This window comes from Miscanthus floridulus, chromosome 16 (assembly GCF_019320115.1).
Source record: "Miscanthus floridulus cultivar M001 chromosome 16, ASM1932011v1, whole genome shotgun sequence".
NCBI lineage: Eukaryota > Viridiplantae > Streptophyta > Magnoliopsida > Poales > Poaceae > Miscanthus > Miscanthus floridulus.
Window position 1 is genome coordinate 31,443,178 of NC_089595.1, and position 16,758 is coordinate 31,459,935.

General features: G+C 49.7%; 1 protein-coding gene across 1 annotated transcript in view; it reads left to right on the plus strand.

The window, feature by feature from the left end:
- LOC136510527 (uncharacterized) overlaps positions 1 to 16,758 on the plus strand; it is a 69,871-nt gene that overhangs the window by 33,799 nt on the left and 19,314 nt on the right. The gene's annotated exons all lie outside the window — the stretch shown is intronic.

The window sequence follows — 16,758 nt, forward strand, 5'->3', positions numbered from 1 at the left end:
GCCCCTACCAATTCCCCACTGTCTGAGACCGCAAGTCTTAACATTGGCGCCCACCGTGGTTTGGCCAAGGCAAACCAACGATGGCAGGGAAAAGAAAAACCACAACCAGAGCAGCAACGACCACGGGTCAGAGAGGAAGGCCTAGGCGCACCACTCGTAGAACCTACGCAACCTCGCCAGCGGAGGATGACACCCGAGCAGATGCCCAGGGTCAACCACCAGAACCCCAAGATCTAGAGATTCAAGATCCGGAGGCCCAACCAAATTCAGGCACAACACTCGAGCAAGAACTGCAACAGCTGCAAGCATAGTTGCAAAGAGCGCAACAAGAAACGGACAGAATAGCAGCAGCATTCACAGCTAATCAGCAAGCTACTCAAGCGTCAGCACAAGCAGGTAGCAGTTGGCAGTCCTACATGCTTAGATGCTAAGTATGCAGCATGCAGTACCAGCGTCAACCTCCGCAATCCCAGCCTTCGCAGCAACACCAACTGCAACCATACCTCTGCCAGTGATCAGTCCGACCACAATGCCATCTCAGGTGATGCGGAGGCCTATCGATCCCAAGTCCCTACTCTCTGAAGGCATACAACAATCGCCATGGCCAACGGCGTACAAGCCAATCACACTACCAAAGTTCAACGGAAAGACAGACCCCCATCAGTTCATTATGAGTTACGAGGCAGCAGTAGCCTCCGCCAGTGGAGACGACGCCATCTTGGCAAAGTCATTTGTCATTGCAGCCGAAGGCGACGCGTTGGCTTGGTATTCTATGCTCAAACCAAGCACAGTCTATTCTTGGGAGAACCTCCAGGACAAGATATTGGCAAATTTGAAGGGGCTAATAGCACAGTCGCTGACTTCCACAGATCTGTTCCAGTGCAAGCAAATGCAGGGAGAGACACTACACGACTACTTTCGGAAATTCATGCAACTAAAGGCGAAGGCACCAGACGTCCCAGACGAGATCGCCATTGAAGCAGCGATCAAAGGCCTCCGAATCGAGCCGTTCGCAGCACACCTAGGAAGAAAGAAACCAACTTCCATACAGCAGTTGTATGACGAGTTTGAGAAATACTGCGGATCAGACAATGACCTCTGGAAAAGGCTGGAGGAGCAAGGTCAAAACAGACAGTAAAACAGCAGCAAAAACTCCCAGAAAAGCTATACAAACCAGAATGCATCAAATCAGAAACCAGGCCAGGGGCAAGTGCTCAGCATCGAAGGTCAACCTTACCCCAAACAAGGGCAACTGGCAGCGCCAGCAGGGCCGGAGACCCAGACCAGGAACCATGGTCGACAAGGTTACCAAGGCAAAAACTGGAACAAAAACCACAACCAGAAACAACGCAGGCCATATTGCGTTTTTCATGGCGAAAGCACAGGGCATAGCACCAAAGATTGTCCGGAGACAAAAGAGACATAGGAAAGGATGAAGAACAAGCAGACTGCCCAACCTCCGACACAGCAGAGCGCAAGAGAGGTCAACACCACCTACACAACTGGCCACCAGCAGTACTGCCCAATGTACCCAGCGCTAAACGCAAACCAAATATATCCCTCCACACTGGCCTTTGCCTATTACCCAAACTTCCTACCAGCATGGCGGTCAGCGCCTTCGCAGCAGCCTTCGGCGGGTAACTACAGGTCGGAGGCAAGCCTGACCTACATAAACCCAAAACCTCCCCACATAACTTACCTCGAAACAAACCCACCACCACAAAACCAAAGCTGGTTCGAGCATCCGCCACAACAGCAGCACATGCAGCAACTGCCTCCACTGCCACCTCACAACCAACCCCCAACACCAAAAAATGAGCCAAACCCAGAAAACCAAGTCAACCCTCATGGAGCACTACCAACAATAGGCATGATACTACCAATCACCGGAGGATCATCAATGGAGTTTCAAACGAAAAAGCAGAAAAAGGATCACCTCCGCCTGGTAAACAACGTAGTAGTCCAAGGCCCAGCAAAATACATAGATTGGTCCAGAGTCTCAATCACCTTCACAGAAGAAGATCTCTAGCTAGAAAGCTACCCTCACACAGACGCAATGGTAATCAAGACAAACATAGCAGCATGGGAGATAAGCAGAGTGTTGATTGACACTGGCAGTTCAGCAGACATCATCTTTGCAAATACCTTTGACCAAATGAAGCTCAGCAGGAATCAACTACAGCCCTCCGAATCCCCTTTGATAGGATTTGGAGGCAAGCAGATACAAGCACTAGGAAAGATATCACTCCCAGTGTCGTTTGGAACCCAAGCAAATGCTAGAACCGAATACATAACCTTCGACGTCGTTGATCTGTATTACCCATACAATGCCATCTTGGGTAGAGGATTCGCAACCAAATTCAACGCAGCCCTGCATATGGCCTACTTGTGCATGAAAATACCAGCACTCCATGGTATTATCACAGTCCGAGGCAGCTAGAAAGAAGTAAGAAACATAGAAAAAGCAATCTATAGAGCCCAAAGAAACATCAATGCAGTCGAGTCGGCAGACAAAGAACTAGAGCCTCTGGATATGCCCAGAGGAAAAACAGATATGGCCGGTCAAGAAGAGACAAAGGTGACCCCTCTAGAAAGGGAGTTACCAAATAGAAAAGTAACAATCAGCTCAGAATTAAGCAAAGCAGAGGAGGAAGAGCTCATGGAAACTCTAGTAAAAAACAAAGACATCTTCGCCTGGTCAGCCTCCGACCTCTAGGGAGTCAGCAGGGACATCATACAGCATGAACTAGATATCAATGAAAACATGAGACCAAGAAAGCAGAAACAGAGAAAAATGTCGGAGGATAGAATCCTGGCAACAAAGGCGGAGGTGCAAAGATTGCTAGATGCAAAAGTCATCAGGGAAGTCAAGTATTCAGAATGGCTTGCAAACATAGTACTGGTACCAAAGAAGAATGGCAAAATGAGAATGTGCATAGATTTCACAGATCTGAACAAAGCTTGCAAAAAAGACCCTTTCCCATTGCCAAGAATAGATGCCTCCGTCGACAAGGTAGCCAGATGCTAGAGGTTTTCTCTCCTCGACTGTTTCTCTGGGTATCACCAAATCTGGATGAAAAAAGAAGACGAAGACAAGACAAGTTTCACCACTCCATTCTGGACATTTTGCTACACCAGAATGCCGGAGGGCCTCAAAAATGCCGGAGCAACCTTTGCTAGAATGACAAAGGAAGTTTTGGGCTCACAACTAGATAGAAACATCATAGCCTACGTCGACGACATAGTGGTCATGAGCAAGAACAAGGATGATCATGTCTCCGACTTATAGGAGACCTTCGCCAACCTCAGGACAGCTGGCCTCCACCTCAACCCAGAAAAATGTATCTTTGGAGTCACAAAAGGGAAGATGCTCGGATACATCATAAGCAGTGAAGGCATCAAAGCGAACCCAGACAAAACCAAAGCAATAATGACAATGGCAGAACCCAAAAACAAGAAAGAAGTGCAAAAGCTGATAGGAAGAATAGCATCGCTCAACAGATTCATCTCAAAATCAGCAGAACACAACCTACCCTTCTTCCAAGCCTTGAGGGGCGGAGACAACTTCGAGTGGGGGTCCAAGCAGTTGGAGGCATTTCATAACTTGAAAGAGTATCTGGCAAACTCACTGGTGGTCTTCGTCCTAGAATCAGACAGCCACCTATTGCTATATGTGGCGGCCTCCGACCATGCAGTCAGCGCAGTCTTAGTTCACGAGCTGGAAAAAGAATCAGGCAAAACTCAAAAGCCAGTTTATTTTATCTCAGAAGCACTGTCCGGAGCCAAGCTAAACTACACCGAGGTAGAAAAAGTTGCCTACGCAGTGCTGATGGCATCAAGAAAACTAAAGCATTATTTCCAAGCCCACGAAATCTCAGTTCCAACATCGCTGCCACTGCAAGACTTGCTCAGAAACAAAGAAGCCTCTAGCAGAATAGGCAAATGGGCTATAGAGCTATCATAGTTTGGTATCTCGTATGTCCCCAGAACAGCAATCAAATCACAAGCACTAGTCAATTTTGTAGCAGATTGGACACCTCCGACAGAGCCCAAGGTACAACCAACCACTCAAGGCTAGATAGCATTTACGGATGGAGCCTAGGGCCAAGCCGGAGTAGGAGCCTCCGCCATCCTAACGGCACCCTCCAGCGTCAGACTGAAATATGCAGCAAGGCTAGAGTTCAAATCAACAAACAACATAGAAGAATATGAAGGCCTGATCCTAGCGCTCAGTAAAGCAAAGGCCCTAGGGGCAAAAACATTGACAGTCAAAATAGATTCTCAAGTGGTTATTGGCCAAGTAGAGAAAGAATACACAGCAAGAGAGCCAGAACTCATCAAATACCTATCCGTTGTAAAAAATTTGGAGCGGAGATTCGAGGGATTCACCCTGAAGCACATCCCAAGATCAGAAAATGTAGAGGCAGATGAACTAGCAAAAGCTGTGGCAAATAATCTGCCACTACCACCAAACACTTTTTACTAGATCCTAAAGTCTTCGGCAACTGCGAAGACATCTAAGGCACCTAAGCCCATACTACACCTGCAAAATGAAGATTAGAGAAAGGCGATAACAGAATTCTTAGAAGGCAAATCCACCGAAGAAGATAAAGCAAAAGCAGTAAGAATACAGGCCAGGGCAAGAAATTACACAATCATAGATGGTGTACTATACAAGAAATGAGTAGTCCAGCCTCTCCTCAAATGCATATCGCAAAGCGAAGGCATAGAGTTGCTTCAAGAAATACACTCAGGAATTTACGGGTCGCACATTGGCTCTAGAGCATTATCAACAAAGGCAATAAGGCAAGGCTTTTATTGGCCAACACACATACAAGATGCAGAGCAGACAGTCAGAACATGCAAAGCATGCCAAACATTCTCTCCCGGGCAGTCAAAACCATCGTCGGAGACCTAGCTTATACCTCCGACATGGCCGCTACAAAGATGGGGTATGGACCTGGTCGGCCCATTACCACCATCCCAAGGAGGAAACAGATTCACAATAGTGGCAGTAGAATATTTTACAAGATGGATAGAAGCAAAGCCACTGGCGAAGATAACCTTAGAAACTGTCAGAAAATTCTTGTGGCAAAACATCATTTGTAGATTCGGTGTACCGAGGATTCTGACAGTAGACAATGGAAAACAATTTGATTCAGAGAACTTCAAAGAATTCTGCAAAAGCATTAGGACAAAACTAGCCTTCGCCTCAGTATACCACCCAGAGTCCAATGGTGCTGTGGAAAGAGCAAACAGAATAGTGTTTTCAGCAATATCAAAAACATTGCTGGGCCTACGCAAAGGAAAATGGGTAGATGAATTACCCAGAGTGATTTGGTCACACAATACATCTATCTCAAGAACAACAGGATTCACACCATTCAAACTGCTTTATGGAGAAGAGGACATCATGCCAGAAGAAATCAAGCATGAAAGCCTCCGCACAATGAGACAACTAATGTTGCAAGATGAAGAATATGCAAAAGAAACAATAGAAGCCATAAGACTAGAAGCAGTCGAAAACATTGCAAAATATCAGTCCCAAACCAAGAAGTGGAGAGACTCTCAGGTGGTAAGGACAGACATAAAACACGGAGACCTCATACTCAGAAGAAAACCCAACGCACAACTTGTTGGCAAACTGCAACCGAAATGGGAAGGCCCATACACAGCAACGACAGCAGGCCGCCCTGGCTCTTTCCACTTGACCGACAACGAAGGTGTCATGACAACCCACACCTGGAATATTGACAGCCTCCACAGATACTACATCTAGGCAATGTACCAAAGGGCAACCTCCGCAAATAATAAGCGGAGGCCCCTCCGTTCATTTACCTTTCAGCTCTTTTTTCTTCAACCCAAAAAATGTAAAAGAGCCTATACTCTTTTCCTCACAGGGGAACTCCAAGCGGAGGTGAGGTTTTTAACGAGGTAGGCTCAATGTAAAAATCCTCTAGAAGTATAAAGAGGTAATTCCCCAAAAGAACGCTTGAAAAGTCTAAAACCAAAAGCGGCCAGCTCTGGCGCCGCAATATTCGGTGAACAAAAATAAGCATAGGTCCTTTCAAAGCGCCGACCTCAGGCATTGGTAATTTGAAACGACCTCTATGGCCAAATAGGCCTTCGACCTTGACAAAAACATATCCAAATTCAGGCATCAAGGCAGAAACCACCTTGGCCAAACAGGCCTTCGACCTTGACAAAGACCTGTCCAAATTCAGGCATCAAGGCAGAAACCACCTTGGCCAAACAGGCCTTCGACCTTGACAAAGACCTATCCAGAGTCACGCATCAAGGCAGAAACCACCTTGGCCAAACAGGCCTTCGACCTTGACAAAGACCTGTCCAAATTCAGGCATCAAGGCAGAAACCACCTTGGCCAAACAGGCCTTCGACCTTGACAAAGACCTGTCCAAATTCAGGCATCAAGGCAGAAACCACCTTGGCCAAATAGGCCTTCGACCTTGACAAAGACCTGTCCAGAGTCAGGCATCAAGGTAGAAACCACCTTGGCCAAACAGGACTCTAACCCTTGACGAAGACCTGACCAGATTCAGGCATCAAGGCAAAAACAACCTTGGCCAAACAGGCCTCCGCTTGATGAAGACCTGAACAAATTCAGGCATCAAGGTAAAAACAACCTCGGCCAAACAGGCCTCTGACCTTAACAAAAAACCACCCCAAGCATCAGGGGCAACACCATTATGGCGCTAGAACCAGGAAGAAGGTCTCCGCCATCGAAAACAGCAAAATGAGGAAAAGGTCTGACAAAACCCTATCACTTAGGCACTAGGCCTATTTACTTCAAAAGATCTCAAAAGGCACGAATAATTCAAGCAAGATATAGGCCATTAAAGCCAAGATACGTTCCAACAAACAACGTACCAAAAATTTAACAACCAAAAGCCACCACCCCGCTATAAAATGGGTTCCCCCCACGCCCTTAAAACCTCAGTCAGCATAAGGCGCAAGGGGGGAAGAAGGCAGAGCACAAGCACAAGCCACAACAATGGCCATGGAGGCAGGGGTCTCCTTAGATATCTAAGTTGGCCGTAGATATTGTACGAAAACTCGTAAAATCAGAGGCACCAGTAGACGGTTGGAGACAGTGGGAAAAGAGACAGGAACTACGACACAGTGATGAACAGTGCAGGCCTATGGAAGAGGGGGGATATCGCACAAAATCTCGTAACATCCCCCTGACGCCGGAGACCTAACCTGCCATCTCCACAAATGAAACATGTCCCATGGGTGTGCAACATCGAAGGCCCATACCACCAGACAGCTAAAACACCTAGCTAAAGAAATACCAAAAGTCTCCGCCGTCTGCACAAGCCACGCCAAACCTCCTATCGGATTACACACCGATTCAGCAAGCCTCGCCAGGTAGACTTCAAGTACGCCTCCGCCGACCAAAAAACTGCCAACACTTCTACCCCGGCCATCAAGCAAGCAAAGAGAAGGAGAGAACATGGGGCAGAGGTCCTGGCCACCACCTCTATATCACGCATGTTCGCCCAAGCAAAGGCCCATGGTGTGCAAGCTTGGGACTAGACGAGATATGTAAACTAGCACAACAGACATAAGCCCTCGCACAAACAATCAAGAAAGTGAACCTGTTTTGTATTCCATAAAACGTCAAGTAGCATTCTTACAGGACACAAACTTACAATAAAATCTAAACTATTGTGGCGGAGGCCCACGCCAAGCAAGCACGTGAGTAAACCCAGCGCGCTCGTCGTCTATGTCAAACTTAACCGACTCAAACACATTGCGCGCAACACTGTGGGGAAAGGCCGAGCGCCAATACTCCCAAAGCTCTCTGCTCACATAAATACTGTCGTTGTAGAGAGTCAAAGGCGCAACATCTTGTGTAGGCTCCCGATTTGGAACCTGCGCAAGATTAAAATTTTACACAAAATCATTCAGAACAAAAGAAACTTTATTTACAAGAGCCCAACTGGACTACAATATACAAGTCAAAACAGCTAAGTCCTACAAAGATCCTAGACCTCCGACGCCTCAGCCGTAGCAGAAGTCCCTGGAACGGAGCCCGCATCAAGTGTGGGCGGGGATGGCGCCTACGGCCTCCGACCATCACCACCGCCGATCGTAGCGCCCACCAGAGCGCCATCGGTGGCGGAGGCACCGCCCGCGGTCGCCAAGCACGGAACTAGCGGATGCCTGCCCGTAAGACTCTTCTGCGCACCCTATAGCACAGGCTAAAATGTCAGTGGCACAGGCAATGAAAGCCTTTGCAGCTTCGCAAAAAAGCAAGGAGAGAAAAATAGCGGCTACAAAGACTAGAAATACCTTCGCCCTCTTTTCCTCCACCAGTTTCTGGGCAGCAGGTCTCCCAAATGGAGCCCAAAAGTACCCAATGAAATTTCTCAAGGTTTTTCGCAAACCAAGAGAAGTCTCACCAAGCTCCTCCGGGCCCAGCAGCGCTCCCTCTAGAATACTTTAGGTATGCGTACACCCACCGTGCACCAAAAGCTTGGCGTAATTTGCTACTCCTGCCAGCGCCCCGTAGTCCGTGCAGCCATTGATCAGACCGGGGAGCTTCGCAAGGTGATGCTTTAGCTAGGAGGCGAGGGCGTAGACGCTGTCTTCCTCCGGAGGAGCGGAGGTTTCACCTCCGAACTCGGCGATGATGGCCCGGTAATGGCCAACGGTTGAAGCAAGGACCCCCTTGACCGAGTCCAAATGCCTCGTCATCAAAGACAGCTGCTCCCCCACCGCAGCTGCAGATTCCTTCTCAGAGGCCAGCTCTCGTCGAAGACCCTCGGCCAACTCGTTTGCCCTGCGGTCCTGCTCGGCGGACAAAACTTCTGCATCCCGGGCCTTGGCGAGATCGGCCCTCAAAGCCTCCTTTTCTTGTTCCTTCTCCGCCAGAGAAAGGTGGAGAGCTACAAGGGAGTTGGCCAAACCCCCTTTTTCACCTTCCAGGCGCTCATTCTCCGCCTTGAGCGCTTCAATCGTAGTATCTCGGTCGAAGACCTCGTGAGTGCAGCGCTCTTCCATAACAACGGTCGTGTGATACCCCTACGATCAGAAAGAAGAAGACCAAGGCGATCAGCAATAAAAACAAAAACAAGTCTAAAGGCAAACATACACCAAAAAAGGCAAACCACCAAAGACGCACCAAGCTCTGGTGTTCTAGATGAACACGGAGAAGTTGGAAGAAATCCATGTCCCTCAGACGCTGTTTGAAGCGATCTGTTCAAAGAAGAACAAACAAACACAAAACCATAAGGTGAGAAAAGCAAATCTCACAATAAATACACCAACTGCCAGAGACCACCTCCGACGTCTCCAAGAACCCCAAGATAGCAATCTTCCCAACCTGAGATAGAAGTGTCGGAGGAGCCTGCGTAGCAAAAAAAAACAACAACAACAACAACTCAGGTCAGAGGGCCGATCAGAAATAGGCAATAACAATAGGCCAAAAGACGAGTAAGATAAAAACACTCTATACTCACTCGGACCCGGTGCTATCGGCCTCGGCTGCCCCGGACCAAACCCAACGCTGGCAGCGGCCGCTCGCTCCTTTGGGTTGAGGAGTCCAGCCATGACATCACCTACAAAGCAACAAGTACACAGTATTAGCACTTGATAGAATACATAAACAAATAAACCGGGCGAAGACAGTAAACACAAAAATGTGCGCCAAACAAACTCATAAAAAGCCAAGGCTAGGCCGCCTGCCGAGCCCCCAGGATAGAAGTCTCCACCCCATCATGCGGCGAAGGCCTAAAGGGCCGGCTCTCCTCAGCCAGCGGCCTGGCGGGTGGAGGGCTCAAAGAAGACCGAGCCGCCAGGGCCTGCTCAGCTAGCACGGCCTTCGACGCGAGAGAAGGCGCAACAATGGTGGGAGATGGCACAACAACAGCGGGAGACGAATGAGCGTGCTCCAAGACAACCTCCACGCCCTCTTCAGAACTTGAATACAGCCCACCAAAAATGTCAGGCATAGGATCGGTGGCGCTAGCCTCCGGCTGTTCGGCGACACTCACAGCATTGTGCAAGGAGCGCGCCGGAGCAGCGCTAGCCTCCAGAAGCTCCGCACCGCTCAAAGCGCCGCGCGCAGGGCGTGACGGAGCTACAGGAGAGCCACGAACCCCGCCGCTCGTGACCTGCATGTCCACTGACAGGACGGAGGAGCTCTAAACATCTTCACTGCCGGCGGAGGCAATGCCCGCACTACCGACCGAGGACGCGGCCAGCGCGATCACCAGAGCACTGGTCTTCTTCTTCTTTTTTGTAGGCGCCTGAGCAACAGCGGCGCCCTTCCTCTTCTTGGACTCGGCCTCCATCGTAACATTCTTCGCGGACGTCTTCTTCTTCTTCTTGTCAATCGAAGCCAGGACCTCGGCGGGAACCTCGCGCTCCCGGTAGACGATCCCGAGCTCCTCAAAACTCGATTGAGCCGCGGCATGGTACCTGCCATGGCTCTTTGAGATGTGTACTCATGCTCAGAAATTTTGCCAACCAACCCGACAGTGGCCTCCTCAACATCGGCAACGAAGCTATCCTCCGTCACCCCCTCCCCCAAAGACCGGCCAAAGCAGGGGAAAGGAATCCCGGCCTTCGGCCCAAAAACGGGAACCTTCACCTTTTCTAGCTGAAAGGCTGGGTTGTCTCTGCCCAGGGGCCAGTAGTTGGAGGCCATAATCTCCTCCACCAGGTCACGGCCCCCGGAGTAGCGGCACGCCACCGCAAAAGCCCGGTCGCAAGCCTTCCTCGCTGGAGACATCTCCTCTGACGGATCCACGCGCGTATGTGGCGCCATCACCTCCATTCTTGAAGTCAATGGATACTCCACGACCTCTGCACCATCCTCGGTAGTGCTGTGGACCCCATAGGTCTTCACGTAGAACCACTGCTCAAGCCAGCCGTGGTCCCATTTGCCTTTCTGGCAAAAAGAAATCTCCAGGCGGTCTACACCTTGGTTCCTCTTTGACATGAAGGTGCAACTACCATACTGGTAGATCACCTCCACCTCCTTGCCCTCCCACATCTCCTTCTTCTTTGGCTGCTTCTGCAGCTCGTAGTAAGCGCAGAAGGTGTCCACATCTGGCTTGGCGCCATAAGAAACACATGCCCAGCAGAATTTGCTGAGAGTGAGGAAGGCAGTAGGAGTCAGATGATGGAGCTGAACATTGAAAGTCTCCAACACCCGGTGGAGGAAGGGGATGTTAGGAAGTCGGAGGCCGCAGGTGAAGAAGTCCCGAAACACCACCGCATATCCCTCCTCCGGCTCCGGAATGGTCTGGCCGGGCGGAGGGATCTTTACCCTCGAAGAAGGAAAATACGATTCCATCAACATCTCCACGACCGCCTCTTCAGTAATGGAGGAGGGGCTGAAATCCCATGACTTTATCGCCATATCTCTAGAATCCATAGCGATCAGGTCTCCGACGGACGTGGAGACACTCCCCAAATCCTCCTCCACTAGCTTTTCAAATTCCAACGCGAAGGCGGAGGCAAGCATGCACTCCTCAAAGCGTGCACTCCAGCCAGCGGCCCTAACGCCGAGAAGGTGGCGATAGGGTCCGAAGAAGGCGGGCCAGCGAGTATGGGCGGAGGCGGAAAAGAAAGCCACTGCGGCGGTAGCCTAGGCGGAAGACGCAAGCGGAAAGACGGAACGCGTGAAGGCAGCTCAGGCGAAAGCAAAGAGAGCAGAGAGCGATTTCTCAGAGGCAAGGAAAGCGAATGAGCAGTGCGGGGGGGACCCCGCCCTTATATAGGCCGCGGGCGGGTGGTTCGGCTCCCGCCGTACAACGGTCATCTCCGGAGAATTCGCCTGCCGCCCAACGGTCATCTCCGGAGAAGCTGCAAGGTATATAACGGAAAGCAATACGGCGTAAATGGCCACAGCGTAGGACAACGGCTAGTTTTGCAGCCTAACGGCTACTATGACAAGACCAGCGGCCACGCCAGAGCAGGCCAGGGGGGAACCTATGGGGATCGGTCGGAGACGTGACTACGCGCAGTCTCCGCCCCCGTGGACGTCCTTGCTTAGGGCGTTTTGAGCTCACGACACGCTCGGACGGACCATGGTCTTAAAAGGGGGGGAACTGTTGTAACACGGCATCCGAGAGTGGCGGAGACCTACGTGGCCAGCAGTTCGCAAAGACGTCTTCGACCAACTACCTAAGCAAAGGCCCAGCTACCACGCCTCCAGACCCAGAAAGATGGCGGTTTCTCAGACTGCTTGCAGGATGCTGTCGGTGACCCTGGCGCAGCCTCCGCCCGGTTAGCTCATAGGCGTCTTCGGGCGGAGGGTGTGCAGGTAACCAGAGGAAGGCGCTCGTGGACGGCACGGGCGCGCCGATTCGGCCTTCGCTCATAGGGACAGAGACCCAAGCAGGAGGACGGCAATACTAGGCGTCGGGGGTCTGCGGCCTCGGCATCCCAGGGGCGGAGACCGATGGCGGAGGCCTAAAGGCCCTTCGCCGAATCCTGAGGCCCGATGGGGCGGAGACCGACGGCGGAGGTCCAAAGGCCCGTCGCCGAATCCTGAGGTCTGATGGGGCGGAGACCGACGGCGGAGGTCCAAAGGCCCCTCGCCGAATCCTGAGGCCTGATGGGCCGGCTGATCGCGCAGGCCCAGTACCTGAGGGCGGCATGACAAGATTACCACCGAGAGGAAGGGCGAGTAGTGGAATATTTCGAGAATGTACTGTAGCAGTTGAAGGGTACTATTGTAAACTCTGTAAAAGTGGTAGTTGAGCCCTATAAATAGGGAACACTTGTAACAGTATAGGAGGTTGGTGAAGATATTAATCAAACCACTGCATTGCGTGTCACTCCCTTACACGCCCACTCGCCGTGCCAACTCATCCAAAGCCTCCACCCGATTATTGCACTCATCGGGCGGAGGCCCCTATCAATTCCCCACTGTCTGAGACCGCAAGTCTCAACAGAGTAGCAAGCCAGCGACATGTCACCAATTGGCACAATACTCGGTTGTCAGGCGCCACCAAGATATATACTAATGCTAGGAAATCCTTGTTCTAAATCACTCTTTATTTTCATGAACACACATGCTGTAGTGCTTACTATAGAGATTAGGACAATAATGTTTATTAGTGGATTAGCCTCCCCTTGATATTCGGTCACGCACTCATGCTCCATCACTGTGTACTACCTACACGAGCCATTTTTACGATTTTTTAAACACTGCAACATGCTGAATTGGCTAATGGTAATGGGTATACTGGAAACCTTGGACGTGAAATCTGCACTCATATCAGTAGGTCTCTACCTTACTGTTCCAAAAAAAGAGAAGTATTTGTGGAGTGACCTAAAAAGGCAACAATATGCATTATATAAAAGTAGGGATATCTAAATTCTTGTCTTGCAACTCATGGACAAAAACCTATCACCCATCAATTGATGAGAAAAATGTTAGCATGGGCCAAAATTCAAAACCATGATAGCCTTGCATCAATACTGTTGATAGAAACTAGTATCAACAAAGTTTAAACAAAAGACAAAACTGAGTTGAGTCATATCTCAAATCAAGTCAAGTGCGGTGTTACGTTTTGTGGCAGAACCGTCTAATTTAATGCCTCACGGGAGTGCTTGTCTTACATTAGACACTAAGCACTCAAGGGAGAACACTAGATTACTCGGTTCCATCGGGCACACTGTCGATGTTTCACCACCGATAGCCTGCCACGGGGGTACCCAGGGCAGTATGTTCGGGCTTCGGCGTATGCCGAACTCGATGGTTAACGCGAGAGACAGCCGATTTATCCTGGTTCAGGCCCTCGATCTTAGATCGAGTAATAACCTTACGTCCAGTCGGCTTTAGCCTTTGCGTTGGATTGATTGTCAAGTGTTGTGTTGTATAATTGTCGTCTCTCTGCCTCAGGAGCCCTGTCCTCCTTTATATAGTCAGGAGGCCAGAGTCCTAGTCGGTTTACAATGAGATTTCCTGGTAGGATTACTTAATAGTTCTACTACTAAGATTACATGGGAAGAATCCTAGTTGGACTAGATCTTCTCTCTCCCTTGCGGGGTATCCTGTGGGTCCCGCATCGACAAGCCCCCGAGCACTTCATGGTTGAGCTCTGAAAGTCTCGCTTTGCTCTTTCAAGTCTTGTTGAGTAGGAACAAAATGTCATCCGAGTGCTTTCTGGAGTGAAACCTTGTAGCGCTTCTTGGAATCTTCGAGTGGTGAGTGCTTTTTGAAAAAAGTACATCCATCTGGTTGTAGCCCCCGAGCCTCTTGCTATTTGGAACAAGGAGCTGGAGGATCTTGTCTTGAAGTTGCTCTGATTGTTCGTTGAAGTTTTATGAAAAAGAACTCGAATATGGCTCGTTCCGGGTTCTTTTTGTCGTAATGTCTTGAAGTGGTCTGCGTTGAGGAAGTCTTTTGGTGACGTGCGCTTTTTCGAAGAAAAAGTGCACTCACTGAGTGTAGCCCCCGAGCCTCTTGCTATTTGGAACAAAAAGTTGGAGGGTCTTGATCCTTTATGTTGTTTTAAAATTTGTGTTCTGAAGTAGTTCCCGAGACTTGGATTATTTCATCATCCGAGTAGTTACGCGGCATGCAGCCTCCGAGCTTATGTCCGGGTTCTTTTTGGTTGGGTGCAATTTTTTGTAAAAATTGCACTCACTGAGTGTAGCCCCCGAGCCTCTTGCTTTTGCTTTGCAAAAGTTGGAGGGTCCAGATTCTTGTCTTCAAAAAATTCTATGGTTATGTATCCTGCTTTCTCCAAGTTCTTCTTTTTTTAGAAAAGAGGTTGGATGAAGAGTCTTGATGTGTCTTGTATTCTTGGTCCTTTGTCTTTGGTTCCGAGCCTCCAGGAGTAGTTGAAAATGAAGGCCGAGCTCCCTAGCTTAGTGTTGATTAAGCTATGATGCTGGCCGAGCCCCCGAGCGTATATCCGTGTTGTTTTGTTCAGGAAGAACTCGGATGCGAGGTCTTGGCGTATTCTTTTGATAGTCTGCTGTTGTCAGATGTAGTTGTGTGGTGGTGGTTGAGTGTAAATGCCTTTTGTTCACGGGTTGTACTGTGCTGGTATATTCTTCCGAATATGCCCGTCTTCGAGTACCGTTTCTTCTCGCCTGAGTCATCCATTATTGAGTCATGTCTTTTCACTGTGTCCTTTGTTAGGCTTATTTCGTTGGTACTCCTGGTCCATGTGCGCCGATCCTTTGGCCTATAAATACTGTCCCGGAGTGCTTGTTTTCATCCATTAGACATTCTGTTGAAACCTTCGCGGTTGTGAACATGGTAGTTTGTGAAGTAGAGCAGCCCCCGGGCGTATTTTGTAGTTCCTGTGTTTCTTGTCGTAGCTGGAGGAAGTCTTGTGATAGGGATTAGAGGTAGGCTAATCCCGCGACAGCATTGTGCCAGGATGTACGTGGTGGTAGTTGGAGGAAGTCTTGTGATGTGGGCTTCGTTCCTTCATCCGGCAGTTCTGGGTTGATCCTCGTCGCCTGTCTTGAGACCGTCCGGTGCAGATCAACACCATATCCAGCATCACATCGGTCTTGGGTAGACAGATGCCCGCCGGCCTTCTCTGCTCCATGTTGCCCTGCCGTGCTGCCGATTTCTGCCTTGGATGCACTGCGTCCGTCCTTTGAAGAAAACAGTGTAGCTGATGGCGGTCTATCCTTCCGAGTAGCAATTTGGGACACGTAGTCGTTCCAGAGCCTAGTCGTGTCTGTGTTCCTCTTTGCTACTTTGCTTTTCGTGGTGCCGAGTTCGTTGGGTCTTGTAAGATTTGTAATCTTCTATTTTTGAAGTCGCTTGTAATGTAACGAATCTTGTCTTCTGAGTTGTCTTTGACTTTTCTGTTGTGATCCCTGTCATTCATGAGACTACCGAGTTCTTTCTTACATAACCGGGTTCTTTTGTTCCTCGTGAGGTAGCCCTTTCTTTCTTCTTGGTTCAACGAGTTGTTCTTGTGGTTATCTGATAACCCTGCTATGGTGCTGTGCGGATAAGTCTGAAATCTGCCCGTTGGTTTGTACCGTTGTGTGGATTCGTGCCCTCCATCGTTTTAGCTGCGTCGGTAAATGGACCGTTGCGTTCCCACGCTGTGCTTTAACGGGCCTTATGGGCCGTTTGTATCACTGAGAAATCTATTTAAAGACCTTTTATCTTCCTTTCCCTTGTCGCCCAGCTCTTGCCTTTAAACCCTAGTTCTCAAAAACCCGCCGCCATCATTGTCGCCATCGCCCGAGCACCATCATTCTAGCTTCATCCTCCTTAGCGCCTTTTTTGCTTCCGCCAGTTCATGGGAAAGAAGAAGACCGCAAGCAAGTCTCAGGCGACCTTCGTGGACGAGGAGTCATCCCTGTCTTTGATTGAAAACCAGGAGTTCGTGGCCATGAGGGCAGCTCAGAAGGTTTGGCCGGCTCCAACAACCAGCGAAGACCAGCTGCGCGAGCTTGTTAGTGATGGCTTGATCCAAAGCAAAGTCATCGCTGAATGGAGAGTTCCGGGCGAGCATCGGGTTCCGGCCCCGGGTCCTGGTGAGATTGTCCTTTTTGTTTCTTTTGTCCACGCTGGACTTTGTCTTCCTGCTTCCGCCTTCCTTCATCAGTTTCTTGGTTATTTCGGGGTTAGTCTGAACCATCTAACCCCCAATGTCGTTCTCCATCTTTCTGTTTTTGTTCACCTTTGTGAAGCCTTCCTTGGGATCCCTCCTTCTCTATCTCTTTTTCGCTTTTTCTTTCGCCTGAAACCTCAACCCCGCCGTGAGGAAACCAGTGCCCTCGGCGGTTGCGGGA